Genomic DNA, 10000 nt, shown 5'->3' with positions numbered 1-10000 from the left:
AGAGGCCGGCTGGACGTGCAGCGGGCAGGGGGAAACTTGAGCCTGGGTGGGTGGTTGTGCATCCAGGGCGGGCAGGGAGAGGTGAGACGTGGGCCTGGGCTGGTCGTCAGCGGTTCACCACAGGCAGCTGGTGGCGGTGTGGCTGAGCAGAAGCCTCCAGCAGGTGATGGCGGGGTGGGGGAGCAGCAGCCAGCCTCAAGCAGCCAGCCTCCAGCTGCTGATGGTGGGGTGGAGGAACAGAAGCCTCCAGCTGGTGATGTCAGGGTGGAGGAGCAGCAGCCAGCCTCCAACGGCTGATGGTGGGGTGGAGGAGCTGCAGCCAGCCTCCAGCAGCTGATGGCGGGGTGCAGGAGCAGCAGCCAGCCTCCAGCTGGTGATGGCGGGGTGAAGGAGCTGCAGCCAGCCACCAGCAGCTGATGGCGGGGTGCAGGAGCAGCAGCCAGCCACCAGCAGCTGATGGCGGGGTGGAGGAGCTGCAGCCAGCGTCCAGCAGCTGATGGTTGGGTGGTGGAGGAGCAGCAGCCAGCCTCCAGCAGCTGCTGGCGGGGTGCAGGAGCAGCAGCCAGCCTCCAGCAGCTGGTGGCGGGGTGGAGGAGCAGAAGCCAGCCTCCAGCAGCTGATGGCGGGGTGCAGGAGCAGAAGCCAGCCTCCAGCTGGTGATGGCGGGGTGAAGGAGCTGCAGCCAGCCTCCAGCAGCCAGCCTCCAGCTGGTGATGGCGGGGCGGAGGAGCAGGCAGCCTCCATCAGCTGATGGCGGGGTGTAGGAGCAGCAGCCAGCCTCCAGCTGGTGATGGCGGGGAGGAGGAGCAGCAGCAGCCAGCCTCCAGCAGCCAGCCAGCCTCCAGCAGCTGATGGCGGTGTGTGGGAGCAGCAGCCAGCCTCCAGCGGCCAGCCAGCCTCCAGCAGCTGATGGCGGGGTGGAGGAGCTGCAGCCAGCGTCCATCAGCTGATGGCGGGGTGGAAGAGCAGCAGGCAGCCTCCAGCTGGTGATGGCGGGGTGGAGGAGCTGCAGCCAGCGTCCAGCAGCTGATGGCGGGGTGCAGGAGCAGCAGCCAGCCTCCAGCAGCTGATGGCGGGGTGGAGGAGCTGCAGCCAGCCTCCAGCAGCCAGCCTCCAGCTAGTGATGGCGGGGTGGAGAAGCAGGCAGCCTCCGTCAGCTGATGGCGGGGTGGAGGAGCAGAAGCCAGCCTCCAGCAGCTGATGGCGGGGTGCAGGAGCTGCAGCCAGCGTCCAGCAGCTGATGGTGGGGTGGAGGAGCTGCAGCCAGCCTCCAGCAGCCAGCCTCCAGCTAGTGATGGCGGGGTGGAGAAGCAGGCAGCCTCCGTCAGCTGATGGCGGGGTGGAGGAGCAGAAGCCAGCCTCCAGCAGCTGATGGCGGGGTGCAGGAGCTGCAGCCAGCGTCCAGCAGCTGATGGTGGGGTGGAGGAGCTGCAGCCAGCGTCCAGCAGCTGATGGTGGGGTGGAGGAGCTGCAGCCAGCCTCCAGCAGCCAGCCTCCAGCAGCTGATGGCGGGGTGCAGGAGCAGCAGCCAGCCTCCAGCAGCTGATGGCGGGGTGCAGGAGCAGCAGGCAGCCTCCAGCAGCTGATGGCGGGGTGGAGGAGCAGAAGCCAGCCTCCAGCAGCTGATGGCGGGGTGCAGGAGCTGCAGCCAGCGTCCAGCAGCTGATGGTGGGGTGGAGGAGCTGCAGCCAGCGTCCAGCAGCTGATGGTTGGGTGGAGGAGCAGCAGCCAGCCTCCAGCAGCCAGCCTCCAGCTAGTGATGGCGGGGTGGAGAAGCAGGCAGCCTCCATCAGCTGATGGCGGGGTGGAGGAGCAGAAGCCAGCCTCCAGCTGGTGATGGCGGGGTGCAGGAGCTGCAGGCAGCCTCCAGCAGCTGATGGCGGGGTGCAGGAGCTGCAGGCAGCCTCCAGCAGCTGATGGCGGGGTGGAGGAGCTGCAGCCAGCGTCCAGCAGCTGATGGTGGGGTGGAGGAGCTGCAGCCAGCGTCCAGCAGCTGATGGTTGGGTGGAGGAGCAGCAGCCAGCCTCCAGCAGCTGATGGCGGGGTGCAGGAGCAGCAGCCAGCCTCCAGCAGCTGATGGCGGGGTGGAGGAGCTGCAGCCAGCCTCCAGCAGCCAGCCTCCAGCTAGTGATGGCGGGGTGGAGAAGCAGGCAGCCTCCATCAGCTGATGGCGGGGTGGAGGAGCAGAAGCCAGCCTCCAGCTGGTGATGGCGGGGTGCAGGAGCTGCAGGCAGCCTCCAGCAGCTGATGGCGGGGTGGAGGAGCTGCAGCCAGCCTCCAGCAGCCAGCCTCCAGCTAGTGATGGCGGGGTGGAGAAGCAGGCAGCCTCCATCAGCTGATGGCGGGGTGGAGGAGCAGAAGCCAGCCTCCAGCAGCTGATGGCGGGGTGCAGGAGGTGCAGGCAGCCTCCAGCAGCTGATGGCGGGGTGCAGGAGCAGCAGGCAGCCTCCAGCAGCTGATGGCGGGGTGCAGGAGCTGCAACCAGCCTCCAGCTGGTGATGGCGGGGTGGAGGAGCTGCAGCCAGCCTCCAGCAGCCAGCCCCCAGCAGCTGATGGCGGGGTGGAGGAGCAGAAGCCAGCCTCCAGCAGCTGATGGTGGGGTGCAGGAGCTGCAGCCAGCCTCCAGCAGCCAGCCTCCAGCTGGTGATGGCGGGGTGGAGGAGCAGCAGCAGACAGCCTCCAGCAGCCAGCCAGCCTCGGAGCTGATGGCGGTGTGTGGGAGCAGCAGCCAGCCTCCAGCGTTCAGCCAGCATCCATCAGCTGATGGCGGTGTGAAGGAGCTGCAGCCAGCCTCCAGCAGGTCATGGTGGGGTGGAGGAGCAGCAGCCAGCCTCCAGCAGCTGATGGCGGGTTGCAGGAGCTGCAGCCAGCCTCCAGCAAATGATGGCGGGGTGCAGGAGCTGCAGGCAGCCTCCAGCAGCTGATGGCGGGGTGCAGGAGCAGCAGGCAGCCTCCAGCTGCTGATGACGGGGTGCAGGAGCTGCAACCAGCCTCCAGCTGGTGATGGTGGGGTGGAGGAGCTGCAGCCAGCCTCGAACAGCTGATGGCAGGGTGCAGGAGCAGCAGCCAGCCTCCAGCAGCTGATGGCGGGGCGCAGGAGCTGCAGGCAGCCTCCAGCAGCTGATGGCGGGGTGCAGGAGCAGCAGCCAGCCTCCAGCTGGTGATGGCGGGGTGAAGGAGCTGCAGCCAGCCACCAGCAGCTGATGGCGGGGTGAAGGAGCTGCAGCCAGCCACCAGCAGCTGATGGCGGGGTGGAGGAGCTGCAGCCAGCGTCCAGCAGCTGATGGTTGGGTGGTGGAGGAGCAGCAGCCAGCCTCCAGCAGCTGATGGCGGGGTGCAGGAGCAGCAGCCAGCGTCCAGCAGCTGATGGTTGGGTGGAGGAGCAGCAGCCAGCCTCCAGCAGCTGCTGGCGGGGTGCAGGAGCAGCAGCCAGCCTCCAGCAGCTGATGGCGGGGTGCAGGAGCTGCAGGCAGCCTCCAGCAGCTGATGGCGGTGTGCAGGAGCTGCAGCCAGCCTCCAGCAGCTGATGGCGGGGTGCAGGGGCTGCAGGCAGCCTCCAGCAGCTGATGGCGGGGTGCAGGAGCTGCAACCAGCCTCCAGCTGGTGATGGCGGGGTGGAGGAGCAGCAGCCAGCCTCCAGCAGCCAGCCTCCAGCTGCTGATGGCGGGGTGGAGGAACAGAAGCCTCCAGCAGCTGATGGCAGGGTGCAGGAGCAGCAGCCAGCCTCCAGCTGGTGATGGCGGGGTGGAGGAGCTGAAACCTGGGTCGGACCTGGTCTGCAGCAGGGCCCATTACCACTCAGAAGCTGATGGCAGTGTGTGTTTAGGTCCCTGCGGGGTGGATGAGCTGAAACCTGGGTCAGACTTGGTGTGCAGCAGGGCTCAGCACCCTCCAGAAGCCGATGACAGTGTGTCTTTAACTCCCTGCCTGGTGGGAGAGCTGAAAGCTGGGTCGGACCTGGTCTTTAGCAGAGCTCAGCAGCCTCCAGAAGCTGATGGCAGTGTGTGTTTCATCCCCTGCGGGGTGGGAGAGCTGAAACGTGGGTCGGACCTGGTCTGCAGCAGGGCCCATCACCATCCAGAAGCTGACGGCGGTGTGTGTTTAAGTCCCTGCGGGGTGGGAGAGCCATAACCTGGGTCGGACCTGGTCTGCAGCAGAGCTCAGCAGCCTCCAGAACCTGATGGCAGTGTGTCTTTAATCCACTGCGGGGTGCAGGAGCTGAAACCTGGGTCGGACCTGGTCTGCAGCAGGGCTCAGCAGCCAGCAGAAGGTGACGGCAGTGTGTGTTTAGTTCCCTGCGGGGTGCAGGAGCTGAAACCTGGGTCGGACCTGGTCTGCAGCAGAGCTCAGCAGCCAGCAGAAGGTGATGGCAGTGTGTGTTTAAGTCCCTGCCTGGTGGGAGAGCTGAAACCTGGGTCGGACCTGGTCTATAGAAGAGCTCAGCAGCCTCCAGAAGCTGATGGCAGTGTGTGTGTTTTGGTCCCTGCGGGGTGCAGGAGCAGGAACCCGGGTCGGACCTGGTCTATAGCGGAGCTCAGCAGCCTCCAGCAGCTGATGGCAGTGTGTGTTTAATTCCCTGCCTGGTGGGAGAGCTGTAACCCGGGTCGGACTTGGTCTGCAGCAGGGCCCATCACCATCCAGAAGCTGATGGCAGTGTGTCTTTAATTCCCTGCGGGGTGGAGGAGCAGAAACCTGGGTCGGACCTGGTCTATAGCAGAGCTCAGCAGCCTCCAGAAGCTGATGGCAGTGTGTGTTCAAGTCCCTGCGGGGTGGGAGAGCTGAAACCTGGGTCGGACCTGGTCTATAGAAGAGCTCAGCAGCCTCCAGCAGCTGATGGCAGTGTGTGTTTAAGTCCCTGCGGGGTGGGAGAGCTATATCCCGGGTCGGACCTGGTCTATAGCAGAGCTCAGCAGCCTCCAGCAGCTGATGGCAGTGTGTGTTTAAGTCCCTGCGGGGTGGGAGAGCTGAAACCTCGGTCGGACCTGGTCTATGGCAGAGCTCAGCAGCCTCCAGAAGCTGATGGCAGCGTGCCTCTAAGTCCCTGCCTGGTGGGAGAGCTGAAACCTGGGTCGGACATGGTCTGCAGCAGGGCTCGGCAGCCTCCAGCAGCTGATGGCAGTGTGTCTTTAAGTCCCTGCCTGGTGGGAGAGCTGAAACCTGGGTCGGACCTGGTCTATAGCAGAGCTCAGCAGCCTCCAGCAGCTGATGGCAGTGTGTGTTTAAGTCCCTGCCTGGTGTGAGAGCTGAAACCTGGGTCGGACCTGGTCTATAGAAGAGCTCAGCAGCCTCCAGCAGCTGATGGCAGTGTGTCTTTAAGTCACTGCCTGGTGGGAGAGCTGAAACCTGGGTCGGACCTGGTCTATAGTAGAGCTCAGCAGCCTCCAGCAGCTGATTGCAGTGTGTGTTTAAGTCCCTGCCTGGTGGGAGAGCTGATATCCGGGTCGGACCTGGTCCACAGCAGGGCCCATCACCCTCCAGAAGCTGGTGGCAGTGTGTGTTTAAGTCCCTGCGGGGTGCAGGAGCAGAAACCTGGGTGGGACCTGGTCTGCAGCAGAGCTCGGCAGCCTCCAGCAGCTGATGGCAGTGAGTGTTTAAGTCCCTGCGGGGTGGGAGAGCTATATCCCGGGTCAGACCTGGTCTAAAGCAGGGCCCATCACCCTCCAGAAGCTGGTGGCAGTGTGTGTTTAAGTCCCTGCGGGGTGGAGGAGCAGAAACCTGGGTCGGACCCGGTCTACAGCAGAGCTCAGCAGCCCCCAGAAGCTGATGGCAGTGTGTGTGTGTGTGTGTGTGTGTTTAAGTCTCTGCCTGGTTGGAGAGCCGATACCTGGGTCGGACCTGGTCTGCAGCAGGGCTCAGCAGCCTCCAGAAGCTGATGGCAGTGTGTCTTTCATTCCCTGCGGGGTGCAGGAGCAGAAACCTGGGTCGGACCTGGTCTATAGCGGAGCTCAGCAGCCTCCAGCAGCTGATGGCAGTGTGTGTGTTAAAGACCCTGCGGGGTGGGAGAGCTGAAACCTGGGTCGGACCTGGTCTGCAGCAGGGCTCAGCAGCCCCCAGAAGCTGATGGCTGTGTGTGTTTAAGTCCCTGCGGGGTGGGAGAGCTGAAACCTGGGTCGGACCTGGCCCGCAGCAGGGCCCATCACCCTCCAGAAGCTGATGGCGGTGTGGGTTTAAGTCCCTGCGGGGTTGAGGAGCTGAAACCTGGGTCGGACCTGGTCTGCAGCAGGGCCCATCACCATCCAGAAGCTGATGGCTGTGTGTGTTTAAGTCCCAGGGGGGTGGGAGAGCCATAACCTGGGTCGGACCTGGTCTGCAGCAGGGCTCAGCAGCCTCCAGTTGCAGATGGCAGTGTGTGTTTAGTTCCCTGCGGGGTGCAGGAGCTGAAACCTGGGTCGGACCTGGTCTATAGCAGAGCTCAGCAGCCTCCAGAAGCTGATGGCAGTGTGTCTTCAATTCCCTGCGGGGTGCAGGAGCTGATACCTGGGTCGGACCTGGTCTGCAGCAGGGCCCATCACCATCCAGACGCTGATGGCAGTGTGTGTTTAAGTCCTAGTGGGCTGCAGGAGCTGAAACCTGGGTCGGACCTGCTCTATAGTAGAGCTCAGCAGCCTCCAGAAGCTGATGGCAGTGTGTCTTTAAGTCCCTGCGGGGTGGGATAGCTGAAACCTGGGTCGGACCTGGTCTGCAGCAGGGCCCATCACCATCCAGACGCTGATGGCAGTGTGTGTTTAAGTCCTAGTGGGCTGCAGGAGCTGAAACCTGGGTCGGACCTGCTCTATAGTAGAGCTCAGCAGCCTCCAGAAGCTGATGGCAGTGTGTCTTTAAGTCCCTGCGGGGTGGGATAGCTGAAACCTGGGTCGGACCTGGTCTGCAGCAGGGCCCATCACCCTCCAGAAGCTGTTGGCAGTGTGTCTTCCATTCCTAGTGGGGCAGGGGAGCAAAGACCTGGGCAGAGGAGCGCCTGTCTGCATCCGATCCGGCCCCTCAGCAGCCCGCCGTGAGCCTTAGAGAACCCCCCCCCCCCCCCAGCGGGCTCCAGGAACCGGGCCCTGCGTCGGACCCAGCTCAGTAAGGCCCTCCCTCGGGCCCTGCAGCAGGTGGCCCCGTCTATGCAGTCGAAAACCCCGCGAAAATCGGTGTAGAAACGCCCGAGAGGCGTGGTGCGGTTCCCCCGGCCGGTACCGGGTCCGGACCGGTCCGGAAGTCCACCCAGAACACTGCCTGGGGCTTCTGGGCGGCTCCCCAGGCGCAGGCAGTCGAAAACCGCGTGAAAATCGGTTCAGAATTGACAAAACGGCGACCTCGTCGCTCCAAAAACTAAGTCCAAACTAAGCCTTTCGCTTATCGCTTAACGCTTAAGGCGGTCGGCCTTATGGCCAGTAAATGAAAAGTGCCTGCGCCCCTGGAGGTTTTGGAAGGTGCGAGCGATGACCATGCTCGGGTTAGTAGGTGAGGCCATCGGAAAACCAGCGTGAGTTGGCGGGTTTGGGTGGCAATCTATTCCAGGCAGAGTCGACTATCTCTGGGCATCAATTTTGGGATTTTTCCGGCTCTGGTTCTGGGAGAAACGCAGGGGCAAAGTGCACGAGCCGCGGCCGATTTTGGTGGCCTGTCCCTGGGCACAAAGTCTGAGGAGTGTGGGCCTGGTTCTCCGAAAAATACCAGTCTGCTGGAGCTCACTCCCATGGCTCCAGGGGGCACGGCACACCCCCCGGTAGCCGACCAAAGTGCTCTACTCGGGCCAGACTCGGACCCACGACCCGGGGTGAGAACCACAACTACTGGTCATCCTTTTGACCTCCAGGGGGCGCGGCAGAGCCTCCCCAGTCCGACGCAAGTGCCCCACTTGGGCCATACTCAGACCCACGGCCCGGGGCGAGAACCACAACTACTGGTCATCCTTTAGACCTCCAGGGGGCCCGGCACAGCCTCCCTAGACCGACACAAGTGCTCCACTTGGGCTGTACTCTGACCCAAGTCCCGGTGCGAGAACCACAACTACTGGTCATCCTTTAGACCTCCAGGGGGCACGGCACACCCCCCGGTAGCCGACCAAAGTGCTCTACTCGGGCCAGACTCGGACCCACGACCCGGGGTGAGAACCACAACTACTGGTCATCCTTTAGACCTCCAGGGGGCACGGCACAGCCTCCCTAGTCCGACACAAGTGCTCCACTTGGGCTATACTCGGACCCACGACCCGGGGTGAGAACCACAACTACTGGTCATCCTTTAGACCTCCAGGGGGCACGGCACAGCCTCCCTAGTCCGACACAAGTGCTCCACTTGGGCTATACTCGGACCCAAGTCCCGGGGCGAGAACCACAACTACTGGTCATCCTTTAGACCTCCAGGGGGCCCGGCACAGCCTCCCTAGTCCGACACAAGTGCTCCACTTGGGCTGTACTCTGACCCAAGTCCCGGGGCGAGAACCACAACTAATGGTCATCCTTTAGACCTCCAGTGGGGCCCGGCACAGCCTCCCTAGGCCGACACAAGTGCTCCACTTGGGCTATACTCTGACCCAAGTCCCGGGGCGAGAACCACAACTAATGGTCATCCTTTAGACCTCCAGGGGGCCCGGCACAGCCTCCCTAGACCGACACAAGTGCTCCACTTGGGCTAAACTCTGACCCACGGCCCGGGGCGAGAACCACAACTACTGGTCATCCTTTAGACCTCCAGGGGGCCCGGCACAGCCTCCCTAGTCCGACGCAAGTGCTCCACTTGGGCTGTACTCTGACCCAAGTCCCGGGGCGAGAACCACAACTAATGGTCATCCTTTAGACCTCAAGGGGGCACGGCAGAGCCTCCCTAGTCCGACACAAGTGTCCCACTTGGGCCATACTCAGACCCACGGCCCGGGGCGAGAACCACAACTACTGGTCATCCTTTAGACCTCCAGGGGGCCCGGCACAGCCTCCCTAGTCCGACGCAAGTGCTCCACTTGGGCTGTACTCTGACCCAAGTCCCGGGGCGAGAACCACAACTAATGGTCATCCTTTAGACCTCCAGGGGGCACGGCACAGCCTCCCTAGTCCGACACAAGTGCTCCACTTGGGCTATACTCTGACCCAAGTCCCGGGGCGAGAACCACAACTACTGGTCATCCTTTAGACCTCCAGGGGGCACGGCAGAGCCTCCCTAGTCCGACACAAGTGTCCCACTTGGGCTATTCTCTGACCCAAGTCCCGGGGCGAGAACCACAACTACTGGTCATCCTTTAGACCTCCAGGGGGCACGACACAGCCTCCCTAGTCCGACCCAAGTGCTCCACTTGGGCTATACTATGACCCAAGTCCCGGGGCGAGAACCACAACTACTGGTCATCCTTTAGACCTCCAGGGGGCACGGCACAGCCTCCCTAGTCCGACACAAGTGCTCCACTTGGGCTATACTCTGACCCAAGTCCCGGGGCGAGAACCACAACTACTGGTCATCCTTTAGACCTCCAGGGGGCACGGCACAGCCTCCCTAGTCCGACACAAGTGCTCCACTTGGGCTATACTCTGACCCAAGTCCCGGGGCGAGAACCACAACTACTGGTCATCCTTTTGACCTCATGGTCATCCTTTAGACCTCCAGGGGGCCCGGCACAGCCTCCCTAGGCCGACACAAGTGCTCCACTTGGGCTATACTCTGACCCAAGTCCCGGGGCGAGAACCACAACTACTGGTCATCCTTTAGACCTCCAGGGGGCACGGCACAGCCTCCCTAGTCCGACACAAGTGCTCCACTTGGGCTATACTCTGACCCAAGTCCCGGGGCGAGAACCACAACTACTGGTCATCCTTTTGACCTCATGGTCATCCTTTAGACCTCCAGGGGGCCCGGCACAGCCTCCCTAGACCGACACAAGTGCTCCACTTGGGCTGTACTCTGACCCAAGTCCCGGTGCGAGAACCACAACTACTGGTCATCCTTTAGACCTCCAGGGGGCCCGGCACAGCCTCCCTAGGCCGACACAAGTGCTCCACTTGGGCTATACTCTGACCCAAGTCCC

This window comes from Nothobranchius furzeri, unplaced genomic scaffold, assembly GCF_043380555.1.
Source record: "Nothobranchius furzeri strain GRZ-AD unplaced genomic scaffold, NfurGRZ-RIMD1 Scf088, whole genome shotgun sequence".
Classification (NCBI taxonomy): Eukaryota; Metazoa; Chordata; class Actinopteri; order Cyprinodontiformes; family Nothobranchiidae; genus Nothobranchius; species Nothobranchius furzeri.
The sequence above is the reverse complement of the archived record's forward strand: the minus strand, read 5'-3'. Positions refer to the sequence as shown.